Here is a 26,089-nt window from a genome sequence, read left to right on the forward strand (position 1 = left end):
TGCACAGAAACAGGCTTCATGTTTAGTCAGAACTCCGCCCACAAAATAATGCATCCGTCCGTTAAGTGTGTGGGATGGCTGTTTAGACGTCTGCTTATCTGCTAAACAGTATACAGAAACTTGCATTTATGAGTAAGAATCTGAGACCTAAGAGCTCAGCAGGAAAATTAAAACTTAAAGACTACAAAATGAGTGTGCATTGCGTTCTTAATGAAAATCTTTGACTCTTCCCTGAACCTTATTTTACTATTTATGTTTTAGGTAAATCCTAATTTGATGTTTTATTTTCTTTAGGTAGAAAAATAGAATTCAAGTTTCTCATACATTTTTTTCATATTTTTTTTTTGTCCAAACATATATACTATTTAAAAAATGTTACTTTAGAATGATCACTTTTAAGGCAATATGAAACAAGGTGTAGTCATCGAGAGTCTTTCAGTGGTTAACATATGAGATGTGACTGATCCCGGTGATGAATGCATTTGGTATCTGCTAAGAAAAATATACGCATAGTAAAATTATTTCACCTAAGAAGTGTTTCATTCAGTATGGTAAGGAGATCAGTTGCAGCTCTTCCTGGACAGACGCAGGGATTTCATGAAAACTCAGCTGTTTGTGTTCTTCCTCATTAGCTTTGCAGTTAGTATACATATGTATGTTATGAGTCAGCCAAAAGGAATGTGACATCATAAGTAAGTTAGCATTATGGCTGACATTATTTAGTTCCATGTCATAAATGCTTTCACGGCAGAATGTACTGATTTTTGACAAATTTTACATTTCAATAATCGTCATTATTAGTATAACAAAAAATGTCAACAGAACACATTTCTATAAATCTCTGCTTTACTTGTTTGCTTCCTTGCTTCACAAACCAGAGAATCCATTTTGATATTTATGGAATGAATTTGCATTTAGGTTATTTCAGGAAGTTATTTTGAACAAAGGATGTTTCCAGGTTTCCCGTGTTGTTCAGATGATTGTCACAGAGGGGATTTCTTTCTTCATCTTTTCTGCAGGGCAGAGACACAAGGAGGAGGCAGTTTAACCACAGGACTAGAAGGCAGGTTTCCACTGCATTCACCCATCCAGACAAGCGATGGGGAAACCACCTCAGCTGAGCTTATCTGGTAGGAGTTAATATCTCTCTGAATTACTGTACATCCAGTCTTGATACCAAATGGGTTTGTTTGGTTGTAATTTTATTATTATTACAATTGTATTTTTTTTTTTGCAGTTCTTTGCCTGTGTGCAAATGTCAAGACGTGATGTTCCTAAGGTTGTTGTTTATTCAGGTTCACTTCATAGAAAATAGGCATCATGCAAGAACAGCTTAAGTTTTTTAAACAGTACTACAAATAATTTTTTTTTGTTTGATCAGCAGTCCTACAAAATGTTGTTATTTCAAGGTTAAAAAAAACAAAAAACACCAATCACTAATGCCAAATAACTCATCCTTACATTAATAAGCTTTCTTCATTAATTCTGTTTGGGTTTAAGCTTGTTGCATATTAAAGTTTTAATGTTATTTGTTTATCCAAAACTGAAAAATATGCTGCAATGAAAAGTATTTTGAAAAGTATTTCTATTATTATTCCTATTGTAAGACTAGTTATGGTAGAAGCAAGTATTATGTATGGGTTCAGGTTATGGACATTAGCAGAATATGTGTCCTCTAGCTTTGGACATTTAGGACATGATCTTCAAAGATGTTATATAAGAGACTATATTGTATGACCTAAATAAAAACTGCCTGTGGAATCAGCGGATGTATTTATGGTTATCTACAAAGATTGCATGATCATAAGTCATTCAAACCAGTTTGTTACCACCGTATTGAACTAAGTACATTGCTTATGCTACTGGCAGTTTGGGAATGTCTTAAAAGAAGGTAGTCAAGATAGAAGCCCTTTCAGATTTACAAAAAGCTTAATCCCTAGCTGGATTTACCTTCACAAACTCCTCACAACTGCTTCACAAATAGTATTGCGAAGAAGGGCAGCCCCAAAACATTTGAATTAGCAGTTCTTATGAAGCTCATAAAAGACAGGATAAAAACCCTTTTGTATCCTTGGTTAAGGATGTGCAGAAATATCTGACTTTTCTCTGGAACCGGATAGTGGCCGAAAAGCAAATGAAATCCTTAGAATATAAAAAGAAGTTTTCTAGGAGCAGTTTTTGTCCTCATGACTCCTGTGGTGGCGTCACTGCTCTCTCTCAGGGAAAACAAATTGTTTTAAACTTATTTCATCCAATGAGCCATCGGGCTTTTTAATTTGATGTTTTGGTTGTCTCTTCAGATTCAGTCCATTCTGGCCTCTCCAAATCTACTGACGATATGTGACTGTGTGTTTGTGTTTTATTGTGTATATTTTTATTGTGGTACTAAAACTGGTAGTTTGTTTTCTAGAAAAGAACCTGAAATGCAAAAGATCTGCATCTCATTCTTCTTTTACTAACTCTAGTTACCACTAGTAAACTATGTGGTTTGGGAGTGAAGTTAGGAACATATGGGACAGTCTGCTCTTTGATGGATGTTAAAGGCTTTATATGCGAGAAGGAGAAATTGAAATTATATTCTGAATTCAACCAGAAGCATATGAAGTTTGAGCTCTCTTTTATAATTTTCTTTAGAATTGTAGCTGCATCAAACAGCGGTTGCAGTCAAAACACAAGTGGTTTCGTTTAAGTCAGGCAGAAATTTAGTCACTGCTGCAGTTTGTTGTTGGCCAAACATGCAAAGAGACCGTTTGGAAGGAACAGCCATTGGTCTGATCCACTAACACCATCAACATGCAACTGGAGTCTTTTTTGTTTTTTTTCTTTATTCTCACAAACAAAGCTCTGCTTGCGGTTTTTGCCCTAGCTGGGACATGCTTTGTGCTGTGTCCTCTAGCAAAGATTCAATTCATAATCCATCGATCTGTTAGAGTTAAATGTTATCTCTATCAATCTATGGATGAAAGGTGGGATATACGCAACCACAGATAAAGAGTTTGGATTATGGAAGGAAGCCAGAGTACCCAGAGAGAACATAAAAACTTTTAGCTGCAAGGTAATAGTGCTGCAAACTAGATGTGGCAAGGTACAGAACAGATTAAATCCCAAGGTTGAAAGGTTTCAGGTTTCCTGGGTGAAAGTCATGCATGCTGACCGGTCAGCCAAAGGGAAATCCCGTTGGCTAAGTAGCCAAGATCAGTCACAGGCATAGTAACAGGAGCCACGCATTGTCATATAGGGCTGTGCAATTTGGCTGAAAAATGTTTAACAATACGAGCCTTTCATATCAGTCGATTTTGACAATTATTGATTAGTTTTTTGTTTTTCGCACTTAAAATAAAGACGGGTGGGGGGGAATCCAGAATTCAAGTGGTAACTCTATTTAAACATAACCTTAAAAAAAAAAAGGGTCGGCCATACTACCAATCTTGCGTAGCATGGCCGTGTGAGACAGAGAGGCTAAATCCCTTCCACTTCATCCCTAAGAATGCCATATAGTTCTGGATCAACGCATACTTAAATTATAGAAAATTACCTTATGTGTCTTTTCTATTGATATATATATCAGGTTTCTGTTGTAATACATATTGAATAATGGGTTATTTATATTTATTTATATTTTCATGCCCTACTGCAAACGGTGCCACCTTCCAGCCCCTCCAACTAAAAGTGTTTTTAGGGGCGAAGAGAAATCCTTCCTCCTAACATTGGGTTTGTCTAAGCTTGCCTACATATCCTGAATAGAATGATATTTCATCAAAGAGAGCCCCCTTCAACCCTTTTTCTGTTTCCAATAAACAGCTACAATTCCATTCAATTTTGAAATATTAGAAAGTGTCTTTTTTTTTTTACCTGGCAGCAAAGCCTGGCAAAAGTCGACCGTCTCAGAATGTGGTTCCATAGGACACATTATCATATAGACATTGCCCTTAAAGCAATTTTTTTATCAGAAAAAAAAAATTGGAATTCTACTTTAAAAAACATAGAATGCAAAGGCTTTAATTCTTTTGATTTATACTTTTAACATTTTTAAAATGCATGGTTTTAAGAATCATGATATTTGGCTTTTAATCTAGTGGTGCTCTCTTCCAGTCCTCCAAAATAGATGCCCAGCTTGTTCCATATGTGACCCTGCTCTAACACTGTGAGTGAGGTTCCTTCATAACAATTTATCAAGTATGATGGAGTGATGGTTTTAGTCCGTTTATTTAATTCAGCTGTAGAACAAGAACTCCTTCCCAGCACTGTTTTCTTTGACATTATTATTTACCAAGTCTTGCATATCGCAGAGGTAAATACAAGATTACAGCATTTTAAACATTTGTGTTAAAAAATGCGATCACTTTTATTCTGTTAACATAGCTCAACTCATTTTAGTTCAGTTTTCAGTCCCATTATAGGTTTTCAAGTTGTCTCTCTCCAATCAGGCGAATTGAAAGTCAGAATCCCAGAAGGCATTAGAAGAAGCTGCATCTTCACCTGTACAGATCTTTAAACTTATGCTGTCCTCTGGCAGTCGTTTGCGTCAGCTGTTTTTCCTGAGAGCCAGCAAGGGGAGCTGTAACAGCTCATAGTAATTAGCCGAAGTGGAGTTTGTTCATACATCAAAGTCAAAAACATCAATATATGTCATTGCCTCAGAAAAAAAAAAACTAGCGTCACCTATTGCGGTATTACTTCATTGCATGAATGTTGATTCCTTAGAAGGTGCTCAGAGATGCAGTGGCAACAGCATGAGAAGCAAGAGACAGAACGATGGTCCACTATTAAAACCAAATCACAGAAGCTTTTCACTAAGGAGCATTAATTTTTGCATTAACCACACATACAGTACTTATTTGGACTCATATAAGCTAATCTTGAGTTACTTACAGCTGAATTAATATCAATTCACTATGATTACCCAGATGATAAGTTGTAAAGTCAACTAGTTTAACATTTAGAAGGTCAAACAGGATTTCAAATATGGAACATTTAAATCTTTAAAATGTGCATGCTGTTAAATTACAAAGGTAGTGGTCTTTCTGTAAGGATAAAAGGAAAATAACTGCAGTACAAATAACTTTTTGTTCTGTACAGTTTATGTTGATATATTTAACTGAACACATTGAGAGAATTTATTGTGCAGCATCACACATGAACACACATAAATCCATACTTACAGTTTTATGTTTTTATTAACATATATTAGAAATGTATATTTTATTTTGCAATGTCCTTTCAATGCTATATATACAGAACCTTGCTCATTTTTGGACTCAGAGCTTCAGTATATTTTATCAGGATTTGATATGTTAGTGAAAGGGTCTACAAAGTGTGGCGAGGATTTGCATTGGGACTTCTTGTCCTCATCTGTAATGCTTATTTTACTGCTATTTCTGATTCGCATACTCTCCCAAATAAAATTTAGGTTCTATCTGAACTTAACCAAGGACTCCTAAGCCAAAGCAAAATGGCGTCTGTGGTCACTATGATCTGTGTTGCTCTAATAGTGCTGGCAGTGAGGAAGATGGTTGAAAAAGTAGGCTGGATGATTCCTATTTGAAAGTTCACTTAGCATCAAGTGCTCCCAATGTTAATGTCTGGTGCTTAAAAACTATACGGACTCCCAAAGTCCTTTGCATAACATGACTAACAGACACAACCCACATAATGCGGAGTGTTGGCCGAGTGGGTTAGAGCAGTGTGCTTGTGCTCTAAGAAGGTTGCAAGTACCAATTTCAATCTCAACAGCCTGTACTCTGGCTCCCTGAGCAAGACACTTATCCCCACACTGCTCCCTAGTTGCCACACAATGGCAGCCCACTGCTCCCCAAGGGGATGGGTCAAATGCAGATAAATTCTCCACATGTACTGTAAATGAAGAACATAAATGTATACACGTTTGTTGTGGTTCTTTTGAAGGAAGCTGTTGTCACGAGGTGAAGAAAATAGGGCCAGGAACAAGGGCTAGGAAATTAAATTTGTATTATTCAGATTTATGGCAGGAATATCTAGTAGCCTCCAGAATTTGACCTATTAGTTGACAGAGTCTTCCCGTGGAGTAATTTAATTTTGTTATAAATCCAGCTGTTCAGTGAAGGTCCAATGAAGACCATTTAACACAGCAGAAACCTATTAGTTATGCACTCTTTTAAATTATATCCTGGATTTAACAGGAGATATTGTAGCTAAGATATTGTAGGGGAAATGTAACCTCTTTTTTAATTTTCATCAGAAGTCTGGCTGCAGCATTTTGGGTCAGATGAAGGCTTTTAACTAAAGTTTCTGGACTTCCTGATAGTAAATAATTGCAATAGTCCAGCCTTAAAGTATTATACGCATAGACTTGTTTCTCAGCATCACCCCTGAACAGGAAATTTCTAATTTTTGCAATATTCCAGAAATTAAAGAAGGAAATTTTAGGGGTTTTTTTGTGACTGACTAATGAGCTTCTTTTATTAGACTCTGGTCTTAGACAATAACTTCTGTTTTGTCATCCAGGCAGAGATGTGGGATCTGCAGTCAACAAGTCATCTCTATATCATGTATTTGTTCTACCCAGCCACTGAAGCAGGTGAGTCCAATCTAGACAGTGAATTAACCTGTGCAGATTGGACTGACCTGGTTCGGTGACTGGGCAGAATCTCTGCATCCATGTCTATATTTCTTCAAGACATGCATGTAATCTATGTATTGATGTAATATTTAATCCATATTTCCGAACAAATAAAGCTATCATTACCATAACACGGAATATTAATCCCATACTGTGGAACAATTCTAATGATTGGGAGCATATATATAATAAAGACAATTGGTCTTAGCACTGATCCCTGTGGTACTCCACAGGTAAGCATGAGGAAGATTTATCATTGACATGAACAAGCTAAAATCTGTCAGATAAATGCAAATTAAACCAGCCCAGTGCAGTTCTTAATCCCTACAAAAGATTTTAGATCTAAGATCTAAAAAAAATATTATGATCGACTGTATCAAATGCAGCACTGAGATCTAACAGGACAAGTACAGATACAAGTCCATTATCTCAGGCCATGAGAAAATCAGTGACTTTCTCCTTAGCTGTTTCAGTGCTATGATGAGCTCTAAAGCCAGACTAAAACTATTCAATAAGTTAATGATGGTGTAAGTGATCACACACTTTTTTAGCAACTACTTTCTCAATCATTTTAAATTAGAAAGGAAGATTAGATCTATAATTGACCAAGTCATATCTGGGTCAAGAGATGGTTTCTTAATTAAAGGTATAATTACAGCTACCTTAAAAGTCTTAGGTACATATCCCTGAAACAGGGATAGGTTATTCACAACTAAATAAAGGTGGAAATACTTCCTTAAATAACTTGGTAGGAGCTGGATCTAACGTAGAAGATGAAGGTTTACATGAAGATTATGATTTTGCTAACTCTGAAACTTCAATTGGACACAAACCATCCAAACCCAATTCAGATGTCATAGTTACCTCAGGTCACCTGCCATATATAAACCAATTACATTTATAGGGGTGCCAATTATCTCATTTTTAATAGAATCAATGTTATTTATAGAAAATCCATTAAAATCACATTAACAGGGAGAATGGATGGTTAAACAGAGCTATATTTCCGAATGAGTTTGGCAACTGTATTAAAAATAAATCTAGGATTATTCTTATTCTCCCCTTCGAATAAAGATAAATATACTAGTCTTGCTTTACGAAGGGTAATTTTATACAGTGCAAAACTGTTTTTTCCAGACTCGGTAGTAAAGAAAATGTCATGCAGAGCCTCCAGCTCCTAAGCATTTTGCTTCAGAGTGAGCAGCTTCTGCATTAAACGAGGGAGGCAGCTTCTGTTTTCAAAGTTTTTCTTTTTTAAAGGGGCTGTATTGCCTAAGACAGTACGCAGATAACTAGCAACCCCATCAACAAAATCATCAACCTGTGAAGGGCAGTAAACTAAACTTTTGCCCTCCGCAGCACTACTCAGCAACACAGAGAAGACAGAAAGTGAAACGGATTCTTTAAAATGTATAGCTGATAATGATCTGCTAAGCTGAAACCTTCTTTTGGGGAGGAAAATTCTGTTAAAGTAATCCTGAAGGTCATTAAAAAGTGGTCAGAGAGGACAGGGTTGTGAGGAAATAATGTTATTTATTCACATTCAGTGTCATATTTCAGCTAAAGGTCCAAAGTATTAAGATGATAATTTGTTGGACTATTCATATTTTTAACAAATCCAATACAACTTAAGATAGCATTAAACGCTGCATTTAAGCTTTCACCTTCAATGCTGCTATGAATGTTAAAAACTCTCAACTTGACAGTGCTTTACACTAAATCAGGTAAGAAAATTGAAAGTCACTGGGGGGGGCTAAGGGTTAAATGTTTTAAAAAATTCAAAGTATTAACTGGCTTTGGACTAAACACTTAATCAGACTGACAGATTGTTGCTACATTTGACTATGGTCCCTGGTGTGACTGTTGAGCTGCCATTTTCCGGACTGGGCTTCCTTGTGGGTGCGTCACTGAGTGGGGAAAATGGGTAGAGAGAATAGTGAAACCTACCACGACTCTCTCTGCATACCATCACCTGGCTGCTCAGGAACTGTTGGAGGACCCCTGCGTGGACATGTCCCTTGTCTTGGAGGCACCAAGCTGTTAACTATTGGGTTTGGTCTACAGTAACTACTGGATGTTCAAAATCTTGAAGCCGTGACTCTGACCTGACACATTCACCTCCAAAACTACAAAAATAAACTTGTTACACATACTATTATGACTAACGGAGGCATAGGAATAACATCTGACACAGAGGGAGGGAGAGAAGTGAGGGAGATTTAGTAAGGGAGAAAAGATTCAGGGGAGACAGACGGAGAACATTTAATGATGTACCATTTAGTTTCAGATTAGATGCTAATAGGTTGGGCTGCACAGTGAAACAGTGGGTAGCACTGCTGCCTTGCAGCAAGAAGTTAGATTCCTGGCACAGGGTCTTTCTCTATGGAGTCTGCATGTTCTCCCTGAGCATGCGTGGGTTCTTTCCGGGTGCTCTGGCTTCCTCCCACTGTCCAAGAACATGACTGTTAGGTTAAATGGCCTCTACATTTTTCTTAGGTGTGAGTGTATGAATGAATGGTTGTTTGTCTGCGTGTTTGTCTCTGCGACAGACAGTGTGTACCCCTCCTCTCGCCCATAGACAGCTGGATATAGGCACCAGCAGCCTTTGAGACTCCAGCAGGGATAAGCGTGACGGAAAATGGATGGATGCTCATAGATGCAAAATTTTGCTCTAATATTGACCACACTATTTATAAGACAGTGTATTTTTACAATACATAACTGACATTGGCACTTCTTAGAAGAGATGCTGTGAAACAAAATGTAGTTCTATTATGTATAATCACAATAAAGCTTATTCTTCTATAATGCAGAGTCACTAACCCTGGTTTTTCCTAAAGAATTAGGATTACATCTGCAGGCAATATTTTTTTCTTGCTCTTGTGATTTAGCCAACAGCCGTTTTGCTCTACCGATTGCTTGACTTTGGCTTATGCCATCTCCTTACCCATTCATCGTATCCGTTTGATTTAAAACAGTGCTGCAAAATATGTCAAAGGAAGGGAAATACTGAAAAAAGATGAAAAGCTGCTAGAGGAGCCATACTGAAACACCAGGAGGCAAATGGAAAACTTTCTGAAAATGGGTGTGCCAAGAAGGATTGTTGGGCATAGCACTGTAAAGTATCAATGTGTGGCTAGCTTTTGCTGTGGCAGTAGTTGGCTATTGTAGAACTTAGAGGCAGCTGTTGAGACACGTGTCATGCTGGTCCGATTTGGCCTGCAGGGAGTATTCAAGATGGCTTTTTACCAAAATAATACAGACTGCAGACACCAGTCCCATTGACTCGGGCAGTCGTTTTAAGCCAGAGCATTTTAGACTAAATTCAATCCAGACACAGGATGCAACAGTCTAATTAAATGAGTTTCTTCAGTGTCTGTACGTGAGAGCATGTGTAGCTCAACAGTTCTGGGTAATCTTCAAACATGCACACAGAAATTAGTTTCCATCCTCTAAGAAACTTTTAAAATAATTTGCATTTGCTACTTGGAAAATGTTACTAACTAAACCCACCACTTTCTTCACTTTTTAACCCTCAGTTTAAATGACTCAGCGTTGTGGTTCTTGCATTTTGTCCCCACATCAGGCTAGTTTCCTCACAATTTAACATTATAAACATAGTGATATCCCCTCAAGATCAGTACTGAAAAGTACACACAAACCAGGCGCAAATTCAAAGGCCACAGATGTTTTTCGGTCTTAAAGCTGCAGTCTGTAACATTGAGAAGAGAGCAGACTTAAAAAAAAACAGGTTTCACTCCACTCCCCCACCCTCTCTGCTTCACTCATGCCCCACCTCCAAGCTCCACCCCTCTCACAGCATCTGCGCGGCTACCGCATGCGACACGAAGGGGGGGGGGGGATTCAGCGTGTGTGAGCTGTGATTGACACTCCATCAGACGCTCCTCTGGCTGTGATTGGTTGTTTTGACTCGTCCCGAATTATTCTTTCCAGATTGAAATACAGGCAGTATGCGGGACCAATTGAAGCAGTTTTTTTTCACAGGTTACATATCACATGTACTGCTGGGCATAGGGCATAGGGACAGTTTTAGCCAATATGACAAAAAAGTGATTTTTAAAAACTTACAGACTTCAGCTTTAACTGTTCTGTGCAGAAGTGCCTCTGTTCTTGTTTTGACAGCTGCTTGGGTATGTGTGTGAGGGTGTGTGTATATTTGCAGGAAAAGATTTCAATTAGTGTTAAATGTTCAAGCTCTCTGGCTTTGGCATCAAGATATTATCTTCACCTCAATTTCTGTCTTTTTATAGTCATTAGAAGTGTTCATCAAGTGGAAAATAAATAAATAATCTGACATGCGTTCATGAGTGGTCAAGCAGGAAGATAAATAAATATCTTGTACATTTATTTTGATCAGATCCTTGTTTTAATGTTAGGGGAATATAATAAAATTACCTTGCACCATAGCATGTTACCATTTTAGTAATATTTGAAACTGTTTGTAGTGCTTTAAAGTCTAAAAATTCAGAAAATGTCCAATACACGATAGCTGATGCAGGGAGAAATAACTTAGGCTTCCCTATAATGGAAGTGTGATTTATGTATGCCAATTAGGTAACAGTGGGTTGCATTTTTTAGGATTTTATTTTCACAATGGGATTTATTTGGCTGATCTGTGTCATTTGAGATCAGACCTTTATTGATACAGAGTAAAATTAATACAAAGTTTATTAATAAAAATCAGCGCCATCTATATCTGCAAACTGTTGCTTTGAAGCACAGTGAGATAAAACACTTATTTCAATCAGTATTAAACTGATTAACATCAAAACATTAACTCTCTCCCCATACCACCATTGGAATGACCTGGAAGTAGTCTCTCTCATGTTGGGCTAATATCAAGAGAAAATTAAGCCATGTAATGAAGCATAGATGCACTCTAAACACCTGTTAGCATTTAGATCAAAAGTTAAAAATGTTTCCAAAAAGATTAAGATTGTAAAGCTACATCCCACAATGCGACACTAAAAACAACAGAGTGAAAAAAAAATGCAGAAAGCTGTAAACACAATGGGCATTGCAGTTAACGGATCACTCACAACCCATGTGGGCTTGGCTTTCTTTGTTTTAGTGTGAGAAATTTGATTTAATTGTTGTGTCAGCATAAGTGAAGTCAGGAAAATGGGTGTAGACTACTTGAAACTTTCTGCTTAGACATCATGGAAATGCCTAAATAAGTCAGCCTTAACTACTGTTAAAATGTTGATTGAAGAATGGAAGGTGAAACCTTTTTCCATAATTTTAGCAAGAATACTAACCCACCACCATTTTCTGCAGACATTTGAAAGAAATAATCGGTAAGAGTAGCAACTGTTACACTCAAGTCATCAAGACATGCATATCCCTCTTATGTCTTCTGCAATGGCCACATATGACCTGAACTCGGTACTTAATGTAAAATAATTTTCATGACTGTTTCCAGCTGGGCCTTTTATGTCCTAACGCACATGTCCATAAGACTAACTAAAAGTGCATCCATTGGTGCCCTAAAAGAATTACACCCAATTATATTATATTATACCCAAGAAGCACGCTTTGGTGCCTTACCATTTCCAGCCTAATAGCTGCTAAGGGAGCCGCTACTGCTAAAACAGGTTTTAGCCCCCTGGTAACACTAGGGGCAGTGTTGGGAAAGTTCTCTTTCTACGTGAACTAGTTCAAAGTTCAGTTCACACATTTTAAAATGAACTAGTTCAGTTCATAGTTCATAATTCAAAACCAAAAAATGAACTAGTTCATAGTTCTTTTTTTTTCTCATATATTGCTCAATTACACCATAGCCTACTGTAGAACCACAGACAGCAATTATTTTATCAGTTGTAACTCTGAAACTGTGCGTCAGATTTCATCTTCATATCCAGTTTTGAATCCTTATCCAACCAGGGTTTACATTAGCATTGAGGGGACAGATTTCCCCATTGTTGCTTTAATGCTTTGTTGCTGTCCATTCACTTCACACTAGTAGCAGCTGCAGCTTTCACCCCTACAGTATATTCTCAAAAACATCACGAAAAATGTGCTGCTTGAATGGTCTTTTTTATGAGTAATTATTAAAAGAAAAATAGGAAAGTAGTCTTTAAGGTGCAAATGTTTTTTTTATTTTAATAATTTTTTCCATTTGAAATTCCATTTCAATACATACTAAAAAGGAATACTGGAATCCTGGAAAATTATACCAGGCAGGTTTAACAAACAAGTTACATGGATAGTAAAACCCTCAAGAACAGGGGTCTTCTATGTTTTCCAGACCAAGGACCCCCAAACTGATGGCGAGATGGAGCGGGGCCCCCTAACTATATATATTGTATGAAATTGTGTCCTATAGTCACTCTATTACAGATGGAGTAATGTAAAGAAATTAATTTCTCCCTGGGATTATTAAAGTTTTTCTGATTCTGATTCCTGGTTGTTGTGAAGGAAACGGTGCCCAGCTTGAAAGAGCTCCTGTGTGTCGCTGAATGTGAGCATTGATGACTGAAAGACATCTTTTGTCTCCATTTATCTGTTTACTACAGTGTGTTGATTTCATGTTAATGAGTATTTAAAGACATTTCAATTAGTGGGGGGAAAAATTGCAGGGGGGGAATATAAAAATATCAACTAACCATGCAGACCCTCATGCAGTACCTCCGTAGACCCCCTAGGGGTCGCGGATCCCCTGTTGAAGACCTCCGCTCAAGAAGATTTTACTAACACAAACTGAGGGACCAGGCTGAGGGAGGAATTTAAGGTTACTGAAGTGCGGATTTTTTTACTGAAAGCCGGCGGGCAAACTTGTTGCCTTCATCCTCACCGACCACCTGGTCATAAAACGGTTTTAAGTGATCATACTGCTGCTTTGTCGCCTCCACGCTGCTGTGGCTTCCACGCGGCATTTTGTTTAGATGACGCACGCGGCTGTAGGCTACGACACTGGTAGCTGGTGTTGCCAGATTGGGTGTTTTTCCCTCTACATATTAAGGCTTGTTTACGGTGTGATTTAGCCGGGGTTTCGCCTGGAGGACTCTATAGAAATCTGGCAACCTATTGAACGGAGCTGAACTGAGAGAGCGTGCCGTTCACAGACACCAGAATGATCGAGTTCACAATAACGTTCATCAGGCAAGAATGCAGTACGTTCAGTTCACGTTCGCCCAAAATATGAACGAGTTCATGAACTTTCGTTCAATGAACGCGTTCAGGCACAACACTGACTAGGGGATTTTTCACTTATTTCTGTCAGCCATACTATTGTCTCCTTTTCATGTGAATCAGCAGTAATCTTTCCTTTGCTTTAACTGCTCATCAGTTTATGCATCATGTGTCAATATCCTACTGTCCCGATTTTATCCACCATATATTTTAACCAATTTCCTGCAACAGTTTCAGATTGTGAAGAAAGTTGGGAATCCTTTGAATTTCAAGGATTCTGGTTCCGATTCCTTGTTTCGATTCAGAGATTTAGAGAGATTTTCGATTCTCTCTTGCTCATCCTGTTTCATGCTTCCAGGTGAACAACATAATCCCATCTCTCGTGTTGCAGGTAGCTGACCGGCCTTTTCAATTTAATTCAGTTTATTTATACGTATAGCACTACTTCACAACAGAAAGCACTTTACAGAGCCTGATTATGATTGGTTCAAAGCTGATTGCTTGGACTCACTGACTCGAAAGCAATCCCTCACACCAAGCATTCTTGCAGTGACGGTGGAGAGGAAAAACTCCCTGTTAACAGGAAGAAACCTCCTCTTATTTATTTAAATAACGTTAAGCCACACTTTGGAATGCCGCCGCATGAAGAGATGGGTTGCGTAAAACAACCATTCATCTTTTCTGATACTATACAGCTTCTACTTCTGGTCAGATAACTGGTCATCAAACTAGGAATGTTAAGTTTGAATGATTCTGGGAGAATTGAAAGCTTAAAACCAGTTGAGATCGATTATTGATTCTCGGTTCACAACTCAAGCAGGGAAATCTCTTTTCTTGAGACAATGTTACTTTCTTTAAATCTCACCAATTTCTATCTCACCATCTCTATAATCTTGAAGAATCTGATATTTTATGTGTGCAAGCTGTAGCTTTGCGATAAGATACAGTATGAACAACATAGAATAGTCTGTGGAATCTAAATAGGGCAGCTGAACTTTATTTCAGATTTAGACTTTTTTCACCACAATTTAAGGCAAGTGTTAACGAAAAAGGACTAAGAGCTTAAAATAAAGGAAACTGTGCTTTAAAAAGTATTAATTTAAAGATGTGGCACTTATGCCGCCAGGGTGATGCACCCTTTGGTGGACTGGATCTTCAACTTGAGAACTGCTCTCAGTAAAACTTCTAATATATGCTAAGTTTTTAACTATTTGACAAGGGGAATCATATCTCAATTACTAAAACATGTGCAATTATGAGAAATCTTTTCAACAGGGCATATAAAAAATACAGGTTTTATTCATTTAAATTGCAAAATAAAACATAAGGGACAGCTGATACAGATTATTTTCTTTATTGGATTACAGAATATCAGTAGAGCAGCTTGAAATGATTTTTGTTTTTGCCTGCTCTGTTACAGAAAACATCTGAGCTCTGAGAGGATACATAGCCTCATAGCATCATTTTACAAACACCCTTTTCACACAATCCTAATTCAAAGTAGTTTCCAAAGCAAAAGTCCATAACATTCTATTAACAGCACTTTGATTTCAATTACTAAGCAGGACCTCTTTTTGAATATTTGACCACATTTGGCGAAGCCGTATTAGATAATTAAGATTCTCAAAAAAAAAACACACGAAAAATATACCATTGTGAAAACAATGGGTTTCCAAGATGATGATGTAGCTACTGCATTTTCATCATCCTTGGTCCTCACTTAATTTATAGAGGTGAAGAACAACTAAACCTACTTAATGCTGATGCAGGTTTTTGCCTTATCCTTGGTGACAGCAAGATAGAGCATCTATTTATCCATTTATCTGATTTAGTTCACCGCACTAATAATAGCCAGACTGAATTAATCACATACCCTCTGATCTTTGACCACTTTGTTCTCTGTTTGCACTGTCACTTGCACATAAATAATTAATGTCTGAAAAGAGTTTCAAGTGCAAAAACATTCAACTTTTGTTACTTTGAGCACAGTATTTATGTTTAAGCCCATGAGGATTGTGTATAAAGGTTGCAACACATAGCTTTAGGACATTTTCAATGGAGTTAAACAACAATTGTAGAGTTGGGGCCTGTAATTTGTGCCTATATTCTACTCATTAAGCATTATTATGCATTATGACTTTTTTTTCAAACAAGTGCATCTAATTTCTTCTGAGGTTTTGTGATGTGTTTTTTATTTCTTTGTCCAAATGATTCCATTTGTTTTTTGTTATTTTGAGGACGAATCAACTTTTTTCTTTCCTAATTTATTTCAATGTCATTTTCTTCTCTGAGTTGGAAAGATTGTGACCAGGGGGGTTAGAGATCTTTCTACTTGCTGATTCTCTGCAGCCATTTCTTCTGACAGAATCTTCATTGGTGCAAAGTACAGCATGAGATTAATAATGTCATCATCAGGCCATTGTAGTGACATATAGGTTGCATTTATTCTGTAATGAGTTCAGAAAAATGCTCAATATTCACTTCGCTTAGAAGAGAAACGTCAGAGGCATTGATATCACAGTTTTTTTTTTTTTTTTTTACTTGCAACAGAGTTCAACAGAGTGTAGCCTCTTAAGGTTGCAACAATTGACAGTCAAACCAGTTGAACTGATATTAAACATAAACAAAAAGCTCAGTTTATTGTCTTTTCTTTGCCTCTAGGTACACAGACACAGTCAGCATATTTGGCATCCTCACCATTAACCATAACAAATTTTAACTGGATTAATTTGAACACGGCCAAAAAGTTGTGTGTGTGTGCTAGGTTTAGATTGGGGTATGCTTAAGTATCACAGATGCATTAAAGGGTATTGTTAGATCATGATCTATTAAAAATAGATTTTTTTTGCCCACTAGAATAAAAGTGAAATACAAATATGTAATAATAGTGAAGATGACCTGTAAGGGACTAATTGTGAAGTGCATGAAACAGTGCAACACTGCAGCATATCTGGGGGGGCTAACAAAACCTTCTCTCTTTGAATAGGTAATAGTTGTTTTTTCATACCAGTAAGAGGGAAAATCTTATGATAAAAAAAAAAACAAAAAAAACTATTTGAGTAGACATCCAAGTAGCATAGCTTAGAAAAGGCTACAGAGCATGGCCTTGAAAAAAATTGTTTTCTTAAAATGACTCAACCAGTGTTTACCTTGAGAACATGCTGTCTCCATCAAGTTATTGCCAAGCCTTAAAGCCCTTAGCCAAGAAACCTTTAGGCTAGATGTGTTAAGTGAAAATGTTTTTTGCAATATGATAAGTCAAAATGTTAATGTTTTTAAAGTAATATTGCAACAAAGATTCATAAAGGAAATCTTAAATTAAACAAAACTAATTCTGAAACACTGCTTATGTTGGGTGTCTACAATTAATCAGACACAAGCTTTTAAGGCATCTTGTTGATTCCTTTCTGATAAATGAACAGTGCAGCGTTTAAAGCAGCTCTCAGGGGGCAAAGCGTAGAATCATTCTATCAAACTAGGATGACAAAGCACCGAGTCATCTGTCAGACTGGTTAATCTGGTCCTGTCTGCTCAGGAGAATAATCATAGCTACATGTATTTGTCTTAAGGTAAAAAGAGCCACCGGCTTGAATAGACATCAATTTTCCCTCGTTACAAATAGCTCTTTTACTCTTGAGGAGAAGCTGACTGTGCTTTTTGAACTGTGTGTGAAAGCATTTTCTGCTACAGGGTTGTTTGCAGAAATATGAGCTGAGGATTTATGTATAGGAGCTGGAATGTAAAACGTACATACTGTCAGTTAATAATGAAATCAAAAATGCTGGGGGAGAATAAGAAAAAAAATACACAGCAAGGTTAAGTGTGAAACATAGTGGACACTTCACTGACCGAAAGACCAAAGAGCTAATTAATTGTCCCAGCAGTTAGCAGGATGATTAATACTTGTCTTAGCTAATAAATGTCAATCTGCCAGGCCTCTGATCAGTGCAAAAGCTGCAATGTGAGAGCAAGACCAGGTTAATAATTAAAGAGTGTAATTTATCTTGTTGCACTTTTTATTTTTTTATTTTTTAGCTCTTTAGTCAAAGTATTTTCCTGTAATAGCAGTAAGAGGTGGAAATACATTTATCCTCTACAGGAAAGCCTATTTATTAGGCTAAGCTATTTCACAACCTGAGACAGTGTCTTAGTACTGAGGGCAGTACATTCTATATATATTCAGATTTTGATTTATAATATATAATCTGATTTTGGTATATTTTTTTTAGATCTCTATCTAATAGCAGAATGATATGTTACTGCTATTTTTGTAAGATTAAAATTAGTAAATTCAAACTCAGTTTCCAGATTACAATATTTTTATGCCACCGTGGCACTATTGTTGTTCTTACTGAAAATGTCCAGAACAATGAATGACAGTCAGTGATGGTTGCAGTATGATGTGGGCAAAATATCTCATCAGACAGGGTGCTAATCTCTCTTATAATAATAATAATAATAATAATAATAATAATAATAATAATAATAATAATAATAATAGGAGCTCCCTGATAGCTGTTATCTAACAATTCTTCCATAAACTAATTACCTCTTGTCATTTTTTAGAAAATGTAGACTCTCACACTTCACTCCCTGTGTTGGCCCCTTTCTCCTTCATGTCTACAGTATAACATGCCCAGGAGATGTGGCTAAAGTTTTACCTGGTTAAAGATCCTAAATAATAATTCAATAATTTGGCTACTGTTTAAGATCCTTTGTGGTTGAGACATATCACAACAGGAGTCAAATAAGTGCAAACAGAATGATTTTCTATTTATAGTCCAAGTGTCTCTCTGTTGTTGACGTAACGCTGGAGCGTAAGATTTCCAAAACACTGTCTGCTATAAGCCTTAATGTTAAATGTCTGCCTTTCCTTTTTGTTCCCCGTACATGCACAAAGCTCCAGGGAGGAGGACTCATTGTCTGTTGTGTTGCCAAAACTTTAGGGCACTCTTTCTTTCCCTAGCAGCAAGGCAAAGCCTCAAACATTGTTTGCTGTGTGATCTGTTTTGTCTGGCCAGATGGGACCCATCATGACTAAGAAAAGCTTGGTCAAAACAAAGTGACCCAAAATATTGTTTTTAAAAGGAAGCTTTTATTGGCAGCTGTGCTTATTTAAGAGCAAGGTTTAGATACAACTTACGTTCCTTGATTAAATATCAGATTTATTTGTCAAAGCCAAATATAACTGATAAATTAATCTAAGCTAATACAGTATCTGCCTAAAAGGCTAGATTGTAACTTAATTTCCCTTAAATTTGATTATGCTTAAGTTATAGCATTTTTTTCTTATTTTCCCTCATTAATAACTACCAAAGTTTTGTCTTGAGAATCATACCTTGTGTTTCAATTATGTCACAAATCAAGTGACTCCTTCTATAATCAGTCAACAAATATGATGACCCCTCATGTTAGACACCCCAATATAAACCTCTGCCCTGAGAAATGTACAGTAACTCAAGGAACCCTTCCTTAAAGGCACACTATGCAACATTTTTCAGTTAATTAATGTGTTCCATAACGTTTTGGATGATTAAATTAGTCATTTCAGGTTGAACAAAGGTATTCTCGGCCGCCCTGGTGGTCTGTGGGGGAAATGCCGCACTTGCAATTGCAGGAGCACCGACCCGCACCCACAGGCTCAGAAGTCTCGTGAGAGTCAGTCTTGCTTTACGGCCGAGAACTGCTACACCCCCCAGTTAAAAGCATTCTCCTTGCTAGCACAGTGGCGATCCTTGTGCAGTTATGCTACGTTCACGCAGCAAAAGCAGCAAAATCACGTCTGCTGCTTCATTTTTGCTGCTTGTACCAGTTAGTTCTGACGTGCTGCTGAAGCAGGTTTGCTGCTCTGGCTGTGCGGTGCAAAAGTGTGTCTGACGCGCGTTGGGCGGAGCTTCACTATCCTTTCTCTGCCTTGCAGCTATATTTGCTGTGATCATTTGGAATAAAGTAGTTTTAATATGTGTTTAAATGAGAAAATACACCTGAAAACGTAATCAGTGCCGTCAGTTCATTCAGATTATTATCCTGCCTTCAATATTTTTTCTGTCGGAGCCGCTCAGACCCCCACATACCAGCGGTGCGCCGACAGAAGGAACCCCTTCATCAGCAGCCTCTGGCCAGGTCACGTCCTCGCGGTTCACCACGGCAGCTGGTAGGTGTTTTTCATCTAAATAATCCAAACTGCATATTCTGCCGGCAGATTTCTGCATTTTAAGTTAATTTAGGCGTCAATAAACTGTTTAAGAGGAGAGATCATAGCCTCTGATCATCAGCGCTGTGTCTCTCTCCCTGCTTCAGCTGCTCAGACGCGCTGGGCCTGCTGCTCCTTTGCTGCGCCTTGACGCGCGTCAACCATTGACTTTGCATGTAAACTCGCTGCCTCTGTCGCGCCAGCTGCGGTGTGAACGCAGCATTAGTCATTCGTTGCGTTCGCCTGTCTGCTAAGCTCAAAACAACCGCGCCTGGCTTGACGGAGAAACCAGGAGAACAGCTGTGCATATTTACGACAGTGCACTTTTACTTTCGCCCTCTGGGGGGAGTCTCGCTGGAAAATCAACACCGGTTGCATAGTGTACCTTTAAGTATACTTATTTACTCTATTAGTGGAATAGATTGCCCACTATGAATCATTGACAATAACTTAAAAACAAACAACCAAAATGGATGATTTATGTAGAAATTTAAACTGGTAGGCATTTTAACATTTGAAATGATTTAACACAATCACTACTGTACCACAGTGCACAACCTTGATATAACACAACCATAGTGGTTACCAGGGATTACACCCTGCTATAGGGTGTGATCCCTTATAATTTGAACACACCATCTGGTTTTCCTGAATAAGAAGGGGGACCAGATGGTGCGTTCCAACTATAAGGGATCACACCCTATTTTAGGGTGCTGGAGAGGAGAGTCTGGCTGATTACTGCACCTAAGCTTCAGGAAGAGCAGTGTTGTTTTTGTTTTGGCAACAAAACCAGTGGAACACTGGGCTAGCTCTAAACTTTCTGAAGGGTGCTCAATGCTGCTTGGGAGTTTGCCCAACTAGTCTACATGTGTTTTGTGGACCTGGAGAAGGCATTCTACCGTGTCCGTCATGGTGCTCTATGGGGGTGGGGGGGGGAGCACGATTTTGGTTCCTATTGCCGGCATTAAGTCGGACCTGCTACTGATGCACGTTGGACTCGGACAGGGTTGTTTCTGTCAACTGTCCTGTTCTTAACCTTTACAGACAGGATTTCTAGGCATAGCCAAGGAGTGGGGAATGTCTGGCTTGGGACCAGTGGATTTTGTCCATGCTTTTTGCAGATTACGTGATTCTGCTGGCTTTCTTCTGCAAAGACCTATAGTGCATCATGCAATGGGGCAGTTCGCAGCTGGATGTGATGCAGCCAGAATGAGAATCAGCTCCTATAATTTCAAGGCCATGTTTTTTTTTACTGAAAAAATGGGGCTTGTTCCCTTAAAGAAAGAGGAGAGTTCTTGCCTCAAGTGGAGGAGTTCAAATATCTTGGAGTTCAGTTCACAAGTGATGAAAGAATAGAGTGGGAGACTGATGGACGGATTGGTGTAGCTCCTCTAAAATGCGGATGAGTGCAGTCTAGGAGTCTCTGCTGAGATTGCTGCCCCTGCAACCTGGTCCTGGATAAAGCAGAATACTACTAGAATAAGTATAAACTTGTAGACTTGACTTGGACTTTTCCAAGACTTGAGACTGTTTGCCCCTTAAAGACATATGACATAATCTGGATTTTGGGAAGATATCTTTAAACTTGACTTGAATTTAGCTGGAATGGACTCATCCAGTTCGGTTATCTTGGGCATAGAAGGTAAAAAAAAAATATGGTTAAACTTATTCAGCAAAGTTCTAAGACTTTATTTGGACTGTCTCTTGAAAGATTTGGGGCTGGATATATCTCCCCGGCTTAAATGGATTTTAGTCTTTCAATCTGCATAACCCCTTATTTTAGCTCAGTTTTCCTTTACCACACACCTGTGTATCAGCATTATATTTTTTATTGTAATTTCTGTATATGTTTTTCATCCAATAATCACCTGATTAACCTTTTTATATACCATATAAATCTTAATTTCTGTATAATTACCATATAAGATTACTCACCAATTAAGTTATAGTTTGTTTCTTTTTGCCAGCTGCACATATGCTTTGCTTCATATAATTGTCTCTGTGCAGTAACTCATGCTTTAACTTGCTGGGCAGATTTCCTTCTGGCATTTAAATGCTCCCTTAATTACACACCAGGTGTGTTTCTTATTTTGTGTAATTAGTGCACCACCCCACTGTGACAAGTGAGTTTTCCTGTTGCAAGACTAAAAAAATTATCTTTTTGACTGGCTTCAATTAAACAAATAAAACATAAGTGTTGTCTAAGTGAGTAGATTATGTTGCTGTTATTGTGTGGCTGGGCATACAAACCTATGGTTGTTTTGCTGATGGTGAGGTTGCTGTTTAAGCTGTAGAAATTTGCCTAAAAGCACAAGACAGCACAATTTAAAATGTCAAGTTTTATACTGCAATTTGCAAAAATGTACTGATATTAACCTCTGCAACACCATACAAAAATACTTTTATGATTGTTTTGGAAACAAGTAACACCTTGCCCTCTGTAGTATATATCATATACATGAATATATATTGTTATGGATGTATTATCTGAAATTCTAAAAAGGGAAAAAATAGGAGAGAAAAGAAAGAGGAGTCTCTACAGAAAACATTGTTCAAATGAGATCAGTATTACTTTGCAATAATATGATAATTTAATGTCTTTGATACGATAATCCTGCATTTTTCACTTGGTAACATGCACGGCACTATCAGCTGAACCAATTGTCTAGGCCACATGTTAGCACCACATGTCAGGAGGATCAATGTTGTGTTATTTATAATGTTTTTGATCCTTTGTTCAATTTATAGTTTTTTTTCTGCCTTTTCCCTAACAGTGTTTTATCTGGTTCTCTTCCAGCTGCTGAGTCAGTGAGAACATGGTCATGAGATGGGGAGATGGTGACCGCAGGCTGTGGCGCTTGGTGTCGTGGTTAGCAGCTGCCGGTCCTCAGTGACCTAAACCGTTCTGTAAATTCCTCTGGGTACAATTGGATGAAGTGTTCAAAGGAAGAATAAAGTGGAGAGGTTTGAACGGCAGTAGGCAAGACTTTAATCGATGCATTGCATCAGAGGACCATAAAAACACCAGCTGGAGATTTATGTTGTTAACTTCCTCCGGTGCTTAAGTTTGTTTGGCTTGTTAACAGGTTTTTGAGTTCTGTAGGAGATTTTTTTTTCAACAGTGGTCTTAACACTTGGTCATGCCGACTCTGTTGGAATCGCATCTGGTTAAGAAACATGGCTAGCAAAAAATAGGAATTAGTTCACGAAAACATACATTTACAGGACGTTCCTTACTGCTGCAGCTATAAACAAACCAAGAGCTAAAAATCCTTAGTCAGTCTTTTTCTAGCAGCCATATGGTCTCAATCTGAATTTTTTTTTTTTTGTTTTTTTTTTTTGGTGAGGGCAAAATGTCTATATAAAACTATTCTAAGCTAAATCTCCTTTAGCACAATTAATGGCACCCCTGCTGTCTAGTCATGGTGAACGGCAGTTACAAGTTAGTCTTCATGTACATATTATTTCACAAATGTGGAGCACAAAAGAAAGGGGGATGTTTGCCTTTAGGAAATCTCTGTAGATTGTTCTGTTTACTTATCCTTCATTATTTTTTGTCTTCTTCAGCACACTGACAGTTTTTTTTTATGTATTTACTGATTTTTTTTTTTTTTTTTTTTTGATTAACTATTTCTGTGATATCTACAGTAGGACATACAGTATTATGAAGTGGACATTATTTAGGCTTTCTGGCAAATATTGCACCAGACATTTGTTTGGATTATCCGCGTATTTCAGAAAATACATTGTCATAATCTAAAACAAGTGTTTCAGAGCCTTTGTATGATAAAAAGTACAATACTTAACTCATCTGACCGCATAAGTCCAATTGAAGTGTTTGTAGTTTTACTAAATTCATACATTCATATTTGGAATGATAGAAAAGGAAACACTTTCATTTTTATCCCAAGAAGCTACTCCTTGCTGCCGTTCAACAAAGTAAATATTAAAGATCTTCTTCTTTAGTGACAAGATAAGGTGACTAAAGCTAAAGAGTCACAGCCTCAAGCCATAATTATAACCTTGAGAAGCAGACAATAATGGTTTCCTAATTAAAAGCTCATGTAAGTTCTGACTAAAAAGTAAAAAGTAAAAGTTTAGAAAAAAAATGGTTTAATTAAATATATTGAATGTGCCTTTTTGGGGGTACTAATAAAACAATAATATAGTATTTTAAGTGTGGAATTATTCTCCTACTAAGAAAAATATAATTAAAATGAATTATGCATTATTGAACTGTCTTTAGAAACAAAACAAAAACAACTTCTGTTGCCCCAGTTTCCTTTGGAATGTATGGATATGTGACTGCATTTGATTATATTAAAATGTTAAAATGTCTTATTATATTGTTATATTGTTAATGTTAATGTTTAAGCTATTAGGTTGTTACTGATGCGGGGCAATTTATTTTGGTGTTCAGAAGGTTTGTGTTCCCTCACAAGATTAGTGTTATTTGACTTAATTTAAAACTTAAATCTGCTGCTCTGTTGCCTTTTTATGCTCCTTTCAGTTATTTTTGCAAGAAAGAGTTAATTTATGTCCTAATGTTCAAGTGCAATGCTATACAAGTACAAGGCTCATTAAGAAGACCTCTGCAGCGGATGACCTCTGCAACTAAATGTTCACAAAACCCATGATAGTGCTTTTTTTTTTTTTGTTCATTTGTAATTTAATGTCAGACTTTGCTTCAGACCTTATTTTTGTATTGAAAGCCTTTTGCATTATTTTCCAACAATATTCCATCCAAATAAATGGTTTCCTTTAACTTACAAGCTTCAAGTGTGTTATTACCATTTAGTGCTGGCTGCCTACTTATACCAGATGTAGAAAAGGGACTGAAAACTCATTGTTGTTGTCCAATCTGCTTCTTTTTTTTTTCTAAAGGAATAAGTTCTCATGCAACATGGCAATCAGCCTAAATGGCGCATGCAGGAGGATGGGAAAAACACGAGCAGCTCAGCTCTTATTTGTGTAGCAAAACATGCTCACAGGCTGCCTGTGAGCATGTTTCTGTTATACAGTAACAGAGATGGGGGCCAAGAAAAGAGAGGGACTGAAATGAACAGGTAAGAGGGTGTGTGAAAGAAGCAACAACATAGTGTGTCAGGGTGTGAGCAACAGAGTGGTATTTTGGTGCCCATAAAGTTCAATGTGTTCTTGTTTTGAATTTCAGGGAAAGTTAATCCTAGCAGCAAAAAAAGAAGAAAACGCAAACTGAGTTTGTTATCTCTAAATGGACAAAAGTAATTTTTTTCAGATTATTCCCACATTCTGTGCAAACTGGTCCAGTTTAATAAACTCTGAGCTAGAATTAAAATCAGTATCATTCAATTAGGGAGAAAATTAGATAAGTAGGTATTTTTACATTCTGATAGTTAAACATTTAAGATCAAGAGCCCCAAACATACACCTGGAAAAAAACTAGTTTGCTGTGCATAACTGTCCTTTTATTGGGGTTGTCCAGTTCCTTCTTGTCTTTGTTTTCTTCCCTGTTTGTTTCTTTGACTATTGAAATTCAGTTCTAGGTTCCAAACATGGGGCGATTGATCAGTTAACGTGGTTATGCAGGGAAGCAGCATGTATCAGAATTTCAACAAATGTGCACTAAATTGTCAAAATAATGCCTTGGAAATGTAGGTGGCACTTATTTCTAAATATACATTTTATCAGGAAAAAAAAAAAGTTGATTTAGGGTTTAAAAGTCACTTAAGTGACTCATAATGATAATAAAAACTTCCTCCTACTGGCACTCCATTTTAGAATTAAATTTAGGAAAGTATTTAGACAGAGGGCAGACAAAAAAGCAAACAGTTCAACAGTTGTATTACAACCGTCTTCCGCAAAAAGAATTATTTTCTCTGATTTCCACATTTATCATTATTTTATATTGCCAATTCTACATTTTCTTGACTTGCTTATTGGAAAACCTGTGTAAAGGCTGATTTGAGTGCATTCAATGTATAGTCCAATCTATATTCCAAGCAGCACAGACATGCTGCACATACATAAATATCCAACAAACAGAAAAAAACCTACTGATGCGAAAAAGGTGAGCCTTGCAAAAATATGTTTTCCTATGTTAGCATAATTTAGGTGTTTGCAAAGGGTTTTTTGTTCGCAGTGCGTTCACACACTCCATTTTCTGT

At 37.3% G+C, this 26,089-nt stretch overlaps 1 long non-coding RNA gene across 2 annotated transcripts in view; it reads left to right on the forward strand.

The window, feature by feature from the left end:
* LOC119790228 overlaps positions 1-23,425 on the forward strand; it is a 127,497-nt gene extending 104,072 nt beyond the window's left edge. For both annotated transcript variants that reach the window (XR_005281690.1, XR_005281689.1), the window contains 2 exons: positions 1,020-1,130; positions 22,741-23,425. This is a non-coding gene — a long non-coding RNA (uncharacterized LOC119790228). The remainder of the gene's footprint in view (positions 1-1,019; positions 1,131-22,740) is intronic.
* The last annotated feature ends 2,664 nt before the right edge of the window (positions 23,426-26,089 follow it).

Source organism: Cyprinodon tularosa, unplaced genomic scaffold, assembly GCF_016077235.1.
Source record: "Cyprinodon tularosa strain WSP-4 unplaced genomic scaffold, ASM1607723v1 ctg359, whole genome shotgun sequence".
Taxonomy (NCBI): Eukaryota; Metazoa; Chordata; class Actinopteri; order Cyprinodontiformes; family Cyprinodontidae; genus Cyprinodon; species Cyprinodon tularosa.